Below are 19,219 nucleotides of genomic sequence, written 5' to 3'. Positions count from 1 at the left end.
GGAGGCAGAGGCAGGCGGATTTCTGAGTTCGAGGCCAGCCTGGTCTACAGAGTGAGTTCCAGGACAGCCAGGGCTACACAGAGAAACCTTGTCTCGGAAAAAAAAATGTCCATGGCATAATTTCTCACTTGAAAATTTTCTAGTTTCAAACAAGAAACTTGAAGAACACACTTATATAGGAGTCAAAGGTTTGGTGAGTCCAGATAATATTTGTATAATTGTATATCTCAAAGGGTTAGAAAAAAGAATTTCAAAATGTTTTTGCCATAAAGAGTTGGTAATTTGAAGAGACAGATACCTTTAACTTAATTATACAAGATATGGATGCACTGAAATACCACATGGATCTCATTAGTGTGTACAATTTTTATATTTCATGCATCAGTTAAAGATCAAAAAACATGATACATATGAAATGTCAGTGAAACCCATTATGTTGTGTGCTTACTAAAAAAATCAATTAAAAATAAGAATACAGTACAAAGCATACACTCTCATATGCTAAAAATAAAGTAAATAAAAATATATTGTAATACTCAATAAAATGGACATGAAGCATTTATAGAGTTGGGACTCTGTATTAGGTATTTTCTCTGATAAATTGATTTTAACAAAGAAATCATGAGTGTCTACAAGTGAACATGGAAATAAAATGTCACAAATACAGATTACTTCTCAGCTCCATTAAGTTCAGTAAATTTTAGGCAATCATTAGTTTTTAAAGGAATTTTCATCATTACAAATAAATATAGGGAAGAACAAGCAAACAGTCGTTCCTCTCATGTAGTAATCTATATTATACTATTGGTATCAAACCTATATACTAGATTGGAAGTACTCTGAAGGCAAGGATTCTATCAAACTATGTTGAGAACCCAAAAGACATCTGAAATACAAAAATCACTCACTGTGTAGTTTCTTCTAAATGAACTAAGTAGATTAATTCTGGAAGTGCTCAGTAAATGTTGAATGATAAGAGATGGGAAGCCTTGGTATTTTATTTATCATACATAGCTGACTGAATATGGAATGTTTAACAGTCACTTACATGCTACAATCAGGACCCCTTACTGCTTTTGCCTTTTTAACTCAGAACCTTTTTTTTTTAATATAGTTTTGTTTTGTTTTTGCACAACGGAGATAAATGTTTATGATTTTAGTTTTCGATTATTTTCTTTTTAGTAAAGCTCCCTCTTTTTTGTGTGTCTGGGTACCACAACTTTTTACCTCCTTAACACCACTTACTGGAGGACATTAAAGGTCTTAATGTTATGTCAAAGAATATCTTCATCTAAGGGAAAGAGAAATCTTTAACTCTGATGAGCATCTAACAGCGTGTCGTCTAGTTAAACGAAATGTCTACATCTTGCCAGTTAAGAAGAGTCAGTAAAGAACCTAAAACAAAACCCGTAAGATGAGTTTGGTTTCAGATAAAAGGAGCTGATAATAAACCAAAAATCTTCCTCATAAACTTCCCCATATCCACACAGAGATTAGATTCCAGTTTGACCTGACCGTATCACTCTTGCTTTAATCAAAGTGCATTTGATATTCGCTTCCTTGAGCGAACTGGTTTTCATAGCAGATTCGGTCGCAAGGTTAAAGAATCGGTAACTAATCACTCTTACAAGCAGAGTAGCCTCTCTGGTTCTGCTTGGGTAACCTCTCTGGTTCTGCTTGAGTATGCCTTGGGTATGCCTGCAGCGGTGTCCAAAGCCTACGTTTTCAGCAAGGGAACTTCAAGTCTGACCCCTGCAGGCAGATAAGTGAAATACACACTTCCAGCCAGATCCTGGCATTTCTTTTAGAGTCTGGAGTTCTAAAACTGACAACACTCAGACTAAGCACAACAAAGATACTGACAACATTTACATATTTTAGCCGTCTCTTTCATCTTACAATTTTCTCTGGGAGCATAGCAAACAGTTGATTAAGAAGAATTTAAATTACTTTTAACAAATATTCTGATGTGGTCAGTCATATTTTTTTTCTTATCTATTGAACTCTAACTGATTTGGAACAACTGGGATACTGAAATAATGTGGACAAAAATTATCCTGATTTGGCCCATCTTTTCTTAATCAAACAAATTACTCTCTGACCAAGTACTTCCCCATCCCCCTCGTCAATGTAAGGCCTAGGTTTCCATAACTACCTTGGATGTCTATTTACCACACAAGGGATCAAAGCCAGCAGACATCCACAAGCACAGTTAGCCTTAAAACTTTGCAGGAATGTCTGTGGATAGCATACAACTACCAATTAACAGATTTGTTTGAAGCCTATGCGGTCCACAGCCAGACAAACTCAGAACAGGAGTCACACTGAACACTAAGGAAAAAACCAACTCAAAAATTACTTTGAAACAACCAACAAATATCTTTTCGTTGACAAGTCCTACAATGGTAACATTTCCTGAAAGATGGGCAGTAGAAAAACAAATAAAATCTTAACATATGCTGAAGACATCAAACTATCTAAAGCATATACAAAAGCTTAAAACATCTGTTAAAAGGGAACCATTTCTCAGATACACATTTAAAATTCCAGTTATAGCATCTTCCTATTAAGTGTCATAAAACTGCCTGATCTCAATGATGGGACAAAGGAAATCAGAAAGGTCTTGTCTTTTAAACTTTTCAAGGCTTTCATTTCTAAAGAAATGAAGCTACACAGAATACTTGAGACACTGTATGCTAGTAACAGAACAAGAAGAAAAGGAACATCGATGGAGAGGTTTTGCTTTTACAGTAGTCTTTCTGGGTGGGTAATTCCAGACTCGCAGACTAGCCTCTAACTTGCTGTTCTCATTATTTTTAATCTTTTCTCTTTTTTTCCTTTTTCTTTTGTCTTTGCCTTCACTTCGCCATTTGTTCGATGAGGATCAAGTTGCCCTTCATTCTCTCCATGGAGATGTGGTTGAGAATAAATAGATGATGTTTGTAAAGGACTTTCTAATCCTCTGAGGAAAGATTACTACCAGGACTTTCATTATTAAGCCAGATGTCCTTGGGCATTTTAACTCCAATCTAAAGAATGCAAAATGGGCTGATCAAACTGAGTCACAGCTTCCTTGCATCAGCAGCATCTTAGCCTCACAAAAAAATAGCAGCCGGGAGACCTAGAGACTAAAAGAAAAGTCATCTCAGCTGCTTAGTATATTTCTCTAAAGTTATTGGGATTCTAAAATCCCAAAATATGCCTGGTAGGGAATTTCATCTGGAGATTCTATTTTTTTTTCCAACTTGAGAATGAAATATTTGTTCTTAGTCTGTGGTGGGACAATGAATGTGACTTGCTATTTAGGGAGGATATTTGCAGTTGTGGGAATGTCATAAGCAAACCTGTTGTTTTTGGCTGGACTTCTATAACAGGTGGCCATGCCTTTCCTTTTGCCTGGGAATGCAGCAAATTCCTTCTCAAAGAAGAATCTGAAAAGTTTTCCATTTTTGATCAAAGTGCCAAGAGAGGTTGGCACACTTTAAAATGACTTCCTGATGAACTCGTCAGGTTTATGTTTGTTTGCTTGCTTGTTTCATTTACCTTATAAGAATTTTGACCTGCACTGTTCGTCTGCTGACAATCTGGTAAGAGCCCAAACTTTCTGAGTCTTACACACAAACATGTAGCCTTCTAATTCTGTTGGCGAGTTTTTGGCTATGGAGAATTTCTAACTAGTTAGTGGTAGGGATCTGTTCTGGCTTGCCATCCCACTGGTCGGCATTTGCACAGCCCTAGGGACAGATCACTTACCAGCAAGAGGATTGTGTTTCATTGCTGAGCTGATGACACATGGGTTGGTTTGATAGCTAACCCTGCAAATACAGCCAGGGGCTGCTGGGCCTAAGATGACAAATTGGATGTTATTCCTCTGCCTGAATGAAGTAGTAAGGTCTCTTCCCCTCCCCCAACAAGAGAAACAAGAACAAATCTGGGACTCGCCCATGCAGTAATGCTACCATCTCAAGCCTGGTTTCTTATATGAACAATGATCTCTACTCTTGCACCTCCTCCCCCAGTCTCTTCCTCTTTTTCAAGTACCCAATAGGCAAAAGAACAATGTTATATATGTATCCAGAGATGTGGGATGAAAAGATGGCCATTCATTAAATAACTAAGGAGTTACTACATGCCTACTTGTACAGTTAAAACTTCAACACTGGGCTGTTTTCCAACTTCATACAAATGCCACAGTTACACATGGGAAAAATCATCCCAAGCTCTGGACAAGCCTGCCTTAGGCATCAGACAGAGGGAGTGTCACCCCATTCCAGAGGAACTGTGTGGGCACAAAGATTCTAAAAATTGAGTTCACACATCACCGAGGACAAGACAGGTGGCTTCACACAGCATCAAATAACTTCTTTGTTCCGGCTTAGGACCTTTGTGAAAAATAGTATTGTGTACCTATTCTCTTTCTTGCTCCTATCTAGTAAGCCTCCTTGCCCCTTTTGTCTATCTCATGTGGTTGCTAGAAATTCAAAGAATGGGGCTGGTCTCTAAGATCGCAAAACTTCGAGAAAGCCAGCCTCTGCACCACTCTCCAGCTAGGCAGATGCGATTTGCTGAAAGCACACACACAGTCTTTCATGTGCTTCTTTCTGTACTCGCTACAATTGCCCAAGCACGATTCCATAAGAGCAAGTTAGAGAATAAGAAATTTGAGGGTCTTTGCTCCTGACCTTTCTGGCAGGGCCTCTGCTTTACCTCTGCAGCAGTGAAACAGAAAGTTGTAAACCCCTTGGCCCAACCACTAATGGGAAGGTTTACTTTCGCCTAAAGTGAACACTTTGGGGTGAGGCACACCCAACCCAACTGGAAGAAAAAAAGAGAAGAGGTTTTCCGGTGACAAAACAGATGCTCAATTTCGCACCCGGAGTTACTCAGCTCTGGCACGAGTAAGTAGAATCCCTGCCCTGGAATCTCCGTCTTTCCCAGTCACTGAAAGACTTTTACTTTTGTCTTCCCCTTATGAGTATCGATCTTGGCAATAAAACACTGACGTAAGATTATTTTTTTTTTACCACAACTGTGATAGAGTTGTAAATTACACCCTCTTCTAGGCTTTGTAATCCAGTCTTTCCTTTTCTCTTTTTCCTCAACGGCAAAGCTATAAACCTCATAAACTTCTACCTAAGTTGATAAGGAATTTTATCCCTATGCCCTAGAGCGACGGAAGAAGCTGCTGGCTTAAAATTCTTTAGGTAATCCTCAAGACCGTTCTCCGTTCAGTACTTCCAAGACTGTGTTCTTATGTCCAGCAGCAACACAAAATACAACTCCTAAAGTGCTAGAATGTTGTTTTTTTTTTTTTTTTTTAAGTCTGTAACACCCTCCCCTCCTTCCCCCCTCCCCGCGCCTGCCTCCGCTGGAAGTGCAGCTTGTTCCATCCAGACTGGTTTCGCCTTCTCAGCCTCGGACACACAGTAAAGTGCTCAAAATGTGAAAGCAAAATAAGATAAGAGTCCCAGCGTGCTTCTTTGTCAGACTGTGCAGTTGTCTTTATTCTAACCTGAAGCATAATAGGGTAGAGGCTAAAAGCTTGAGATGAATCCAGCACAATACATTCCAGAGGCCCGCAAACTGGAATTGATTTGCATATTCCACAAACCGCTTTGAACCTTTTACAAAGACTGCCTGACATCAGCAACCACTCTTAGAAGCAAAAGCTGGCACGGGTAGGTAGTAAGGACGAGGCAGTGAGGTGACGGCAGGTGATGTGCTTTCTAAGGTAGCCTTAGGAAGAAAAGGCAGTCCCCTCCTTCCACCTAATGGATCTGCTGGAACCCTGCATTTGATCACTCCGCACGCTCTCGGGAGTAACAGGTCGCAGGGGTCCCAAGCTAAATCCCTCCTTCTGTGGCTGGCGCCACAGCTACAATCACAACCCTCAAGCTTACCTGCCTCATGTTTAGAATTCCATGACCCATCCGGCAGGGAGCAAGCTGCTCGGAAGCGCACCCGCAGGCTTCCAAGCGCAGACACCAAAGCCGGCAGAAAAGCCCACAAGACAAAAGCAACTCGGTGGAATCCACAGGCAGCAAAGAGCACGTTTTTCGTCCCCCTCCCTTTTTATTCTTTGATCTGCTTCTTTACGCTCTCTACCCAAGACAATGTCAAGTTTCTCAACCTTTCCTTTTCCAGCCTATGAAAAGTCGGGCGCAGGCTAGCGAGGACCGCCTGGCTCTTATTTCAAATCAGTTCACAGGGACGTCGTAGGCGGCGGGCTCCGGTCGCGGAGAGCCTCGCCAATCAGGAACAGTGGGTGGACCTGGGTGCAGGAGAGGCTGCCTTTACCAGGATTAGGGCAGCTTTCAGGAGTCAAATGACTGGAAGCAGCTGGATGTTGTGTCAGAGCTCCCAAAGTAAAGGATGAGTTCTATTCTTGTCTAACAGACTGCATCTGCTCAAAGCTTAACTAGCTCCGGGCCTTAAATCCTTGCACTTTAAGAGCCCCTTAAAAGCATTAAAGCATTTTAAAGGTGAAGAATTATTTCAGCGAGAAAACCTCAACCCTCAGGACCCAAAGATATTTTTTAAAGTGTATCTTGTTCTAGATGCCTAATTTTGTAAAAACAGTGGAGGGAAAAACCACACTGCTGTAAGTATCACTTTAACTGAAATAAGCAACCAAGACACACAGTTACCCACCTCATCTTCACATAAACTCTATATCCAACCTACAAGAAGCAAATGTTAATGGGACTGAGCAAACAAACATTTTGAAATACAGGACTTGAGGAAGACTCTTCACCGATGGTGACTGAAAGCACAATTTCAGATAAAACATTTCCTAATTAGAACAATGAATACAGAAATTTAGTTAAGAAAACTTCTTTTTACATAAGTGTATGTACCTCTAGCTGTGTTTGAGTTTAACAGTGCTGAACTGGTAAGCTCACTAATTAATATATATATATATATATATATATATATATTAACAAGTGCTCACAGTTTGAGGATAATCCAATATATATATATATATATATTAAGTTTTTGCAGTATTAGTAAATAATAACAGATAAAATAATGATTTAGTGGTTTCAGGAGTGCTGGAGGTGTGGTTCAATACGTGTGAGCTTGGCTGAGTTCTCTGAGATTTTGGCAGCAGGGCACTGGCACCTGGGAGTCCATAGCTCTGCCTCAGCTCCCCACTGAGAAGTTTTAGAGTCCCCCGTAATCACACCAGCTGCCCTCAGTCCATTTATTTGTTATTTGTTCTTCAGAGTCATTCACTATGGCCTAGACCCAAGCTTCTTTAGCCTTTTCACATGGTGATACCTTACTAAAACAAATCACACACACACACACCACAGATACACACACACACACACCACAGATACACACTGAGAGAGAGAGAGAGTCCTAATGTTTTAAATACGTTTATAATGTTGTGTTGCACAGTATTCACAGTCATCCTTAGCCACATGCATCCTTAGGGTCATGGGTTAGGTTGAACAAGGTTGGGTAGATGAAGGCTTCTAAACTTTGAAATTACTAGCATTTGCAGACAAATAATTCCTCACCATGGAGCTGGCTGTTCAGTGTGTTGTCATATATTTATCAACATCAGGACCTTTGCCCACTAGATGATCATAACTGATTAATAAAATATAAAGATATCACTGGATGTCTTCTAGGGATCAAAACCAATGTTTGTTAAAACCAATTCTAGTTAATCATGCCCTTGATCTAAGAGAAACTGATTGGGTTGGTATACCAATGATGCTGGGAATCCATATTTTATCCCAGTGCCAACGGGCTCTGATTGACTTTGAGAAAGTCTGCATCTACCACTGCCCTAGATAGATCTTAGCTCACCATGTGCTTGAAGTTGGATGACTATGTATACATAGGGGGGAAAAAGGAAGCAATCTGGATCTAGAAAGAAAACAGGCCCAAGTATGGAGAAACTTTTAGGTAAGAAACACCCAAGTAATCACTCGTCAGGATTTGAAATAAATTAAGCTTAATGTTTCATCACTTGGAAATTAAGCATTAAAATATTTCAACTTATTTGCCTTCATTTTTTTTTAACATTTGTTTAGTGTATGTGCCTCCTGAATGCTGACATTACATATGTATGCCACAATCCTGGGCTTCAAGTTTAATTATGGCTTACAACTTAATAATTCTATGCATTTAAGAGGTAGAAATATCTTAACGGTTTCTGTGTTAACTGATTAAATGTAGCTGATGCTTTATTCTTTTCCTTTAAAAACTTTGCAAAGACACTCATGCTTTGAATTTAGAGATAGATTTTGTTTGCTTTCTTTTGATCTGTGTCTTTAAACAGGGATTTGTTGTGCTGTGTAATCTGGTCTCAAACATCTGTGCTCAAAAGATCCCATTGCCCCAGTCTCCTGAGCCCTGTAACTTTAGGTGCACTTCATTGCAACCATCTACAAAGGTTTTTTTTTTTTCCACACCTATTGTCATAGCATTTCTGTCCATTGGCAATTAAAGCCCCATCTTGACTTAAGTACAATCTTCTTCTGCGCCCCAAAAGTAACTCAGCTACATTTTTACTATGATTTCATATCATACTTTTAAGAGGAAAATTATTTAAAAGTTGTTTTGCTTTTACTGAATTCCATCCCTAGATCCTGAGGCCATTGATAACTATATCAATCAGAACTCCTTAGAGAAACAGAATCTAAAATACATATATATCATTTCTGATATAGAGAATTTTTTCAGTCTTTTATGACTGAAGAGGCACACACTCCTAATATTCATAGGTCAATTGGCAGGTGCTAACCCTGTAGTACATTGAGGAAGGATTTTTTTTTTCTTTTTCAGGGAAACCTCACCTTTGTATTAAAATTTTTAACTGACTGTATGGGTTCACTTATATTATCAAAGATAATCTCCTTCACGTAATGTCAACTGACTATAAATGTTAACATCTACAAAATGGCTGCAGGTTTAGCCAAGATTAACTGAGTACCATGGCTAGCCAAAATGACAAAGACAAATCAATATCCTATGCAAATATTTATATGCTCCTTATAACAAAGAACACAGAGAGAGCATATTATAAATATCCATTAAATAGTACAAGAAACAAAAATTAAAACACTTATCAATAGAATATGCTCTTCTGTACGCATAAGGAAATGTTCTCATAGATTTATCATATTCTTTTCAATTACAAGGTAAGAGACACAAAAATATGAGATTAAGTGACTTCTGACAATTCCACACCAAGTTATACTATCAATCAAATGTCAGAAGAGAATGTAATTATTTTCACACCAACTCTCAAAAAATTTACATCCTTCATACTGTCTTTGGAAATCAATCAAAAATGTGTTTTAGCAAAATGGGGGAATTAAACAAGAAAAGAAGAAGTCATTGAAACTGCAAGCAGAAGAATCACTATAAAATGAAATAAGAAAAGTCTAGGAGGAAGAGCTAGCAGAGAGGATGCTGTAAAGTAAACAGTGACACTGACAGATGATTACCTGTGAGGACAAACGGATGCTCATGAATGTAAGTAAAATCTGAGGCTATTAATAACTCCAAAAAAGCAAAAAAAAAAAAATCATAGTAACAGAAAACTCTTTAACTTGACAGTGAACTCTGATGCATAGAAGCAGAGACTGTGTGTTATTTAATGTAGTATCCATCTTTCTCTCATTGGTTTGTTGTTTTTCTGAGACAAGATATTTCAAGGTCTTGCTAGTCCAGGCTCACCATAAATTTGCAATCTTCCTGCCTCTCAATATCCTGAGCGTTGGGATCAGACATGAGCACCAAGCCTAGTGTTCTCTGGTTTCTCTTTTCTCTCTCACTTCCTCTTGCTCTGTATGTATGCATGTGTGCTCATGTATGTATGGACATGCAGAGGCCAGAGGACAACTACGATGTCTTTTCCAAGGCACCATCTATCTTTTTACATTTGATGAGACACCATTTCTCACTGCCCTGAAACATACCAAGTGGACTAAGCTGGCTGCCCAGTAAGACCCAGGGATCCAACTTTTCCACCATTTGCTCTTCTTTCCTCTTCCTCTTCTTCCTTCATATATTCTCCCTCCCTTCCAGTTTCCCATTCTCCCTTCCTTCTTTCAGTCATTTATTCCTTCATTTTTGGTACTAGATGCTGAGTACAGGGAAGGAAAAATTCATTGTTTGCCCTTATACAGAATAAAAAGATAATGTCTAAAATTCTTAAGTCAATAAATAGCAGTAGAAAAATAGTATGTGAAATGTGGAAGTACATAGCAAATGAATTATTTCCCAGTTGAAAATTAATTCTTTAGGGTGGAATAGGGAAGGGCGAGGCTTCTGTTCTTCATTATGAGTTTTCAATACTCCTGCACATAACCATGTATTATTTTGATAAAAAGTAAATCAGTTTGTAAAAGGACACTGGGTAGTTATTAAATCAGTCTCTTGTCCTTGAATTCATGTTCTTTAAACTGGTAATGTTTCACAATTATCTGGCCAATGGTTTTAGCCTAATGGCCTTCTATCAACCCCAATATAATGCTGCCACCTCATGATTAGATGAGCTGATTGGCATTTCCTGTTTCTCCTACTACAGCTTTAATTTGCTCCGGATTTATGATTGATTCACTGTGTGCATCCAGAGTTCCATACATTGCTCTAATTCAAACTGTTTTAAACATCCCTTTCTTACTGCTGTCAAGAGTGAAGTTTCTACAACACAAATACCTTACTGATTAGTTAGCCTAATCAACCCCCCTTTTATTTTACACATAATTGGTATCATTTTCTATTTAAATCCTCTATTTTTGTTGTAGATTTACGTGTGGTTAGGAATAGCTGGTTAATCTTGTTCATATTATATCCTTGGTTTTTTTTTTTTCTTTTACTTCTTATTCTTATTTTTTCTCAGTTACTTTATATCTAAAACATTTTCCCTAAAACCTTTAATATGCTGTGGTGGTTTCAATAAGAATGACCCCCAAAGGTTCCTATATTTAGATGCTTAGGGAATGGCACTATTTGAAAGCATAGGAGGTGTGGCCTTGTTGGAAGAAGTATATAACTGGAGATGGCCTTTGAGTCTTCAATAGCCCAAGCCAGGCCTAGTGTGTCTCACTTCCTGAAGCCTATAGATCCAGATACAAAATTATCAACTTGTTCTCTAGCACCATGGCTCCCTGTGACTTGCCATGCTCCCTGCAATGATGACAATGGAATCCAACCTATGAAACAAGCAAATCCCAATTAAATACTTTTCTTTATTGAGTTGCCGTGGTAATGGTGTCTCTTCACAGCACTAACACATGGACTAAGATTGCTTAATAGTGTGTGTGTTTTAATAATCAATTATTTTAAAAATTCACTTTTAACAAGGCATGATAATGCATACCTTTAATCACAGTACTTGGGAAGCAGAGACAGAAGAATCTCTGTGAGTTTGAGGTCCGTCTGTTCTACTTAGAGAGCTCCAGGCTGGCCAGAGTTATATAGACCCTGTCTCAAAAAAATTAACTTTTATGCATTAGATCTCTTTGTGTCTATGTTAGAATTAAGCAAATTAGCATGCTTTCTTTTTAATCATGTGGATATAAGAATCTGCAAATAATAGTCTTTATCCTATAAATATGTTTACAGATGTGAAGTGTGCTTCGAGTATCCAGTAATAATAATTCTTCTCAAATGCTTGTTTCACATTATAGGATAGCAACTGACTGAATCTTTTGTGATCTGGTCAACAACTCCTTTCCTATTGTCCTGTAACTAACTCCAATAAAGCTGAAAGATTAAAAAAAAAAAAAAACAATCTGCAAACCTGCAGATAAACTTTTCCTGAGAAGAAGATTTGAGCAGGATTTTTGCACTCCTTTTATAAGAAAACGGAGTGCTTATATTTAAATTGCTATTTCTCAGGTGTACAGAAAGATTGTCAGGATGACAGTGTTGAGAAAAAATGGCAAATACCCTCTCCTGTTTCACTCAAAGCGTGTATGCTTAGATTGAAAATGAAGATAAAGATATAAAATGCTTATGAATAAGGATTTACAAATCTCTTCCCTTTGTTAGGCACATCAGGTTCCTTGTCATTCTTATTCAGTAGCCAAGGAAATAATATTTGCTCTCATTTATTTATAATTGGATAGCTTTTGCTGCTGGGAAGCACTTGTGAGAACCCACACATAAGCTTTCCTATATTGTATCTCTGGTGCAAGATAAACATACTAAGGGTGCTTCACTGGAAGAATTACAATAGGATTCACTGAGGTCCAAATATCTGAGAAACCACATCAAATGAAGCTAAATGTATTCTTTTTTTAAAGTATTAATTTAATTGTATAAATAGTGATGCTACTCAGTTATTTTAATATGAATAATTTAAGTAACATCATACATGGGATAAAATAACTTTATTTATATTTGTACCATTATCTAAGGTGAATCAAAATCCCTTGTGATAATTCTTCTAAACTATATTTGTGGGAGTGAGATAATTTTGTTATGTTCACCTTTAGAAACCAATCAGTTAGCACATAAATGAACTCTTCTTCAACATGAAAATATTAATGCACCCCAGTTAAGGGATTTCAAAATGACCTGATTTAACACATACTAACAGGTCTGGTGAAATTGAAATGTGGATATCAAAACCAGAGAGCAGTGCTACTTAGTTAAATAAAAACCCCAGGAGATATTTATTCTGAATTCAAACACAAGGTATGAATGAAAGAGAGATATTATCTATCATGGATTAATTATGCACTATGTCCCCACAAAGATGCAAAGGTGTACAGCTGGTTCTTGGAAAACTGGGTTCTAGAGACTGGTCATTCTAGCTATGGTACTGCCACCCCAGAGTAGAAGCTTTACCTTTTCACAATGACGAATTAAATCACAGAGCACCCATGACAGGTTCCCAATCCCTCAGACCCTGTGTCTTGTATTAGGGTGATAGGATTTAGCACAGAGATTCTGACATGCTTCTGAAATTTCCAACCTCAATATATCTGCAGAAATCTTTACATTGCCAAAATAAGCCAGTAGTTTGCCATTTTACTTTGAAAATAAATTGAAGTACTTCAATAATTTTTACGTAGTTTAAATAGCTCACCAAATGTGGGCTGTGATCATCCAGTTCTTATTAAGCGAGAAAGAAACAATTCATGTACCTATTGAAAGGATAAAGATGTTCTTCTTGTGCTAGTCAAGACATGATGCAAATTTTAAGGGCTATATTTTGAAAAATATGAATGAAATTTTTTCTATCATTCAGAATTTCTAAATGGCGTTCCCAGTAATAAACAGCTTTGTGATTCATTTTCACAGCTAAGAACACAGCTTTGGAGATTTGTCCTTAATTGGTTCACAAGTGGTTTAGCCATCGATTTCATTAGCACCATATAAAGATTTGCAGCTCTGTATTAAGAGACTTGCATTGCTCCCAAGACAGCCAATGATCTCTAACATGGAGACAAATCCCTCCTATAAGAAAACTCGGCTGGGCATGGAGGCTTATGCCTGTAACCTCAGCACTTTTAAAGATAAGGTAGGAAAATGGCCATGAGTTCCAGGCCAGCCTGACATAGAGTGAGGAGAGACCCTATCCCATAAAATACAAAGAGGAAATGAAATTAGATAAAAAGGAAGAGGAGGAGGAAGAGGAGGAAGGCAAGGAAGAAGATTGGAGTCTTGGGCTTGTTATCTCAACATTTGAGGGACAGAAGCAGGAGAATCATGAATTCTAGCTTAGCATGGGCTACATAAGGAGACATGTCAAAAGGGGAAGGCAAAAAGATCTGTAGAAACTCTCCTGTCTTAAACTCATAATAAAAAAATGTAACAATAAATCTTTTCTTACATAAAAATTAACAATTCTTCATTCTGTAAGTATTATTGAGCATTTCCCACATGCCAGACATTGTATTAAGTACTAGTGATGTAGGCAGATACCAGTAAACTACAAACTGTCCTCATGAATAGGTGACAGAAAAGAATAAATCAATAAATAGAGTAAAATTGGTCTCATGGTGACAGGGGTGATATAAGTGATAAAGCAAGTACTAGTGGTGTGGGTAAGGTTTTTAAGGGAACATCTATCTTAACAGAGCCCGAAGGAAACAAGGAAGCAAGACTTCCAGCTCTGTAATGCTGTAATGGATTAGCAGGGAGGAGCAGAGTTTGCCAGCTTAGGGCAAACAAAAACACTTAAAGGAACTGCCCTGGCTGGAAGAGAATGAATAAAGGTGCCAGCTGCAGATGCTAATTAAGAATGCATGACTGTTGTGTACCTGTGTGCTTGCATACATGTGGGGGGGGGGCTATTTGCACATCCCATAAATGTTGTAATCACCAGAAGATTTGGGATGCCTGGTGTGGCAAAACTGGATTGCACAACTGATTTAGAGTTGAGGAATAATATATAATTGACATTTTTTTTTTTTAGCTAAGTGGCACTTCCAGCAGAAAGCAGGTGGCAGGGTGAGTTTTTTTTTTTTTTAAAGGACTGGGGAGGGGCAGGTGATGGTAGAGAAGTCACTAGGTGTGTTGCTATACAACTGTAATCTTAGCACTTGGAACATGGAGCCAGGATGATCACAAATTCCAGAGTAGTTTTGTCTTTAAAAAAAGAAAAAAGAAGAAAAGAAAAGAAAAGAGAAGAAAGAAAGAGGGGTTGGGGAAGAGGAAAGAACCAAGGGAGAAAACATATGAAGGAGGGAGAGAAGGAGGGAAGGGGAGATGAAGGAAAGAAGGAAGAGAGGGAGAGAACTGTACAGGGCTAGGAGGTCAGGTGACTTGTGGGTTTCTGATGATAACTTAGTAATAACATGGACGAAGCTCATATAGAGAGAACTAGGGTAACATTCATGATTCTTGATTGAAACGGCTGGAATGCTGGGATTGGCATTTACTGAGATGGGGCTAAATGCAGAAAGAACCATTGGCAGGAGAAGTCACCATCTTGCTTCAGGCTCTTGTTGGTAGGGAATCTGAAATTATGTTGTAATCATCTACATAAAAATAGGGACCAGAGAGAAGTGAATAAGCTGCAAAAGTTTGTACTACCCATGGCATGGTGGGTAGAAATTAACCACAAGTACTTGATTTATTTTTCTTCCCAAGGAATACAGGACTGTTGTTAATAGCTTTCATTCTTGAAAAAGCCTTCCTTAGTCCAAGTGCCAATCATGTTTCTCTCCATGGCTGATGTGATGAAGCCTTTTCTGAGAAAGCACTAACAAAGAACCCATCATTAGAAAGTTCCTTTGAAAACTTCTCAGGAGTGAGAAAATCTGCAAGGATGCAACTGAAACTGTCAGCGATGACATTTAAGCTAGCAACACATTTATAGACTGCCAGATATGGAACAGGAAACAGTTGTTCAGATACATTCATGAGGAGGTCTAGGGCCAGCAATAATGCCTGAAGTTAGCTTCCCTCCCTTTCAAGTCCTCCAGCCCAAAGTGTTTGCAGATGAGATACTCCTGAGCTTCTGCTTTTCTGCATTCTCCTCACTATGTTGAATTGTTTGGCCTATGAGCTTCCAAACCTAGCTTTCATTGTATTCAGGGCATGTTTCCAGATTTTTTTGTTGTTGTTGTTTTGTTAATCAGTGCTATGTAAAAGATAACCTTACGCCCTAAATATTCTAATAAATCCAGGTTATGACCAGCATTTAGCTCTCACCTATATTTCAAAATGTACGTAGCCTAGGCCACACCTATTTTTTCCTGTGTGTCTTGAGCAAGTGACTTAAAAGTTCTCTGTGCTCAGGCTTGGCACTCTCCTCTGCTATGGCTAAGAATGACACATAGAAACCTTATAAGTCATCTATTTCTTCAACTATTTCATTATCAGTGCCCCCAAATTTAAACCTTTCTTTCCTTTGTTAAATGTGTACCGAGATTCCTATGAGTTTTGTTAGTTTTCTTTGAAATGTTGTAAACATAAATGTTAATGAAATTGTGCGCCTTTCCTACTAGTATTCTGTATTTTGTTGATTTAATTTATAGAACCTCCATTAGTGATACCTAAAAATGTAGAAAAAGATAATCTCTTCAACATGTGATATTTAGTGAGAAGGTGAAGGGATAATTTTCTTAAGATGCTGTTTCTCTTATCTCAATTTGCCAACTACACACAAAATTCATCTCCTGATTTTTGCTTGTTGCACATGTCATATGACATAGCCATCAAAAAAAATCTAGATTATCAGAGACAGCCTTGTGAAAATAAGGATGGTCTTCTCTTAGTTGACCTCACAAAACTCTGCAATATGACATGATAATGTACCCTTTCTGGTTAGCCACAATCCTTTCCAAGTCCTTCATGAAATGACCATAAATGATTCATATATAACAATAAATGAAGGTTCTTTGTAAGATATGATAGGCATTACATGGGGATGAAGAAAGGATGGTTGACACCCTAAATATCTGAAACCTAAGGTTATTCAAGTATATCATGCACTTTGACCATACTCCATTAATATATATATATATATATATATATATATATATATATATATATAAAACACATAGTATATGGTATACAGTATACTATATACTATATAGGTGGTTATGCTTTTCAACTTGCCCCTATGGGAGAAAGAATACCAGAAGCCATTTGCCCATGAGTAATACCTAATATAGTATACTGTATACTGTATATTGTATATTGTATATTAATGGAGTATGGTCAAAGTATATGATATTATATATATATATATATATATATATATATATATATATATATATAGTCAATATTCTGGGTATGGTTGCATATGTCTATAATTCCAGAACTTTGGAGGTTAAGGCAAAAGGCAATAGGTTAACACTTTGAGAATGTGAACAAGATCCTGTTATGATAAAACATAGAAGACAGAAGTGGCATGTGTAAAAACATACTTGGAATAAAGAAGATGTGGAAACATCTTACTAGAAATGAGCATATAAGTTGTAAAAGTGTCATAACAGCCTCTTCTCTTAAACCATGCTCCTAGTTGCATTTAGGCCCAAGTATGTCACACATAGTTAATGAATTTGGTTTTGTCTCTGGATGAATATCCTTTTGGATCCTATGCCCTTAACAAAAGCATTGCTATGGATACGTTTTTCTTTAACAGAGAGATAGTACAATCTAGTAAGATTAATACATGATCTGAGGGTTATATTAATTTAACCACCTGTCTTTAAAACTAACAATTTTCTCATAATGTTTCAAATGCTCTGTGCATTTGACACATACTGAACAAGCAGTTGGAAATGGTATGGGAGTTCCTTAAGGAAAAGCAAGTGAGACAAACTTCATATGATTTGCCTAACTGCAGTTCAATCAGTGCATGCTATCCTTGCCTGCAATTTGTCTGTTCTTGGCATGTTTAATAATGAGTCATGCAATGCTTTTGGAAAGCAATAGGGCCACCTCCCAGGGCCCAGGGCCAAGTTGTGAGTTTCTGTGCCTAAACCCCCTGTATTTGTTCAGATAGGTCACTAATGCATCCCACAACGCTGACCTAATGCTACTTCAATGGGTCTATTTTTCTTCTGTGGCTCAGTTTGCATGTAATATTTAGGGAGTCGACTGTCAGGCATGTGAATTGAGAGAAAAATATGACACGTTAAATCATGATGGTTTAATAAGGTATTACTCATGGGCAAATGGCTTCTGGTATTCTTTCTCCCATAGGAGCAAGTTGAAAAGCATAACCTGCCTGAGAGAAGGGATCCTGAACTTTCACTGGAATTGTACTTCTGCCAGTACTTAAGGAAACATGTTCCAAGTGACACAGTATGGCTAGAGTTTTCTATTTGAGGATATAAGCCACTATGTATATTTAGTCATGCAAATGGTGGATCTTGACTATTATAACTATATAATGGTGATGTCTTAAAGCACAAATACCAATTTCAAAACTTTTAGTTATAATCCTATAGACATAATGATACCAAACATTTAAAAATGTTCTATGGTTTGTCAATAACTTCTTTACAAAGACAAATACATTATTAAAAATGTGAGGTTTTTGATAAACAGCTTCAGTGCAGTAGCTGGATATAAAATTAACTCAAACAAATCAATGGCCTTTCTCTACACAAAGGATAAATGGGCTAAGAAAGAAATTAGGAAATCAACACCCTTCACAATAGTCACAAATAATATAAAATACTTTGGTGTGACTCTAACTAAGGAAGTGAAAGATCTGTATGATAAGAACTTCAAGTCTCTGAAGAAAGAAATTGAGGAAGATCTCAGAAGATGGAAAGAGCTCCCATGCTCATGGATTGGCAGGATCAACATTGTAAAAATGGCTATCCTGCCGAAAGCAATCTACAGATTCAATGCAATTCCCATCAAAATTCCAACTCAATGATTCACTGAGTTAGAAAGGGCAATTTGCTCCTCCATTGAGGTCCCTGTGTTCCATCCAATAGCTGACTTTGAGCATCCACTTCTGTGTTTTCCAGGCCCCAGCATAACCTCACAAGAGACAGCTATATCAGGGTCCTTTCAGCAAAATCTTGCTGGTGTATGCAATGGTGTCAGCTCAATGGAGGAGCTAGAGAAAGTACCCAAGGAGCTAAAGAGGTCTGCAACCCTATAGGTGGAACAACAATATGAACTAACCAGTAACCGCCCCCCTCGCCCAGAGCTCATCTCTCTAGCTGCATATGTATCAGAAGATGGCCTAGTCGGCCATCATTGGGAAGAGAGGCCCCTTGGACTTGCAAACTTTATATGCCTCAGTACAAGGGAACCCCAGGGCCAAGAAGTGGGAGTGGGGGAAGGGGAGTGGGGGGGAGGGTATGGGGACTTTTTGGATAGCATTTGAAATGTAAATGAAGAAAATACCTTAAAAAGGGGCAATTTGTAAATTCATCTGGAATAATAAAAAACATAGGATAGCAAAAACTATTCTCAACAATAAAAGAACCTCTGGTGGAATCACCATGCCTGACATTAAGCTGTACTACAGAGCAATTGTGATAAAAACTGCATGGTACTGGTACAGTGACAGACAGATCAATGGAATAGAATCGAAGACCCAGAAAGGAATCCACATACCTATGGTCACTTGATCTTTGTCAAGGGAGCTAAAACCATCCAGTGGAAAAAAGACAGCATTTTCAACAAATGGTGCTGGCACAACTGGCGGTTATCATGTAGAAGAATGCGAATTGATCCATTCTTATCTCCTTGTACAAAGCTCAAGTTTAAGAGGATCAAAGAACTCCACATAAAACCAGAGACTGAAATTTATAGAAGAGAA

The 19,219-nt window shown here is 37.9% G+C and overlaps 1 protein-coding gene across 4 annotated transcripts in view; it reads right to left on the bottom strand.

Moving 5' to 3' along the window:
- Mid1 (midline 1) overlaps positions 1-19,219 on the bottom strand; it is a 329,163-nt gene that overhangs the window by 139,645 nt on the left and 170,299 nt on the right. For 2 of the 4 annotated variants that reach the window (XM_021152956.2, XM_021152959.2), the window contains exon 1: positions 5,901-6,191. The exons of the other annotated variants lie outside the window; for them this stretch is intronic. The gene's annotated coding sequence lies outside the window, so the exon portion shown is untranslated. Of the gene's footprint in view, positions 1-5,900; positions 6,192-19,219 lie in introns of those variants that run through there. 4 annotated transcript variants of the gene reach the window in all.

The sequence above is a fragment of the Mus caroli genome, chromosome X (genome assembly GCF_900094665.2).
Source record: "Mus caroli chromosome X, CAROLI_EIJ_v1.1, whole genome shotgun sequence".
Taxonomy (NCBI): Eukaryota; Metazoa; Chordata; class Mammalia; order Rodentia; family Muridae; genus Mus; species Mus caroli.
Note: the sequence above shows the minus strand (reverse complement) of the source record. Positions and strands in the feature narration are given on the sequence as shown.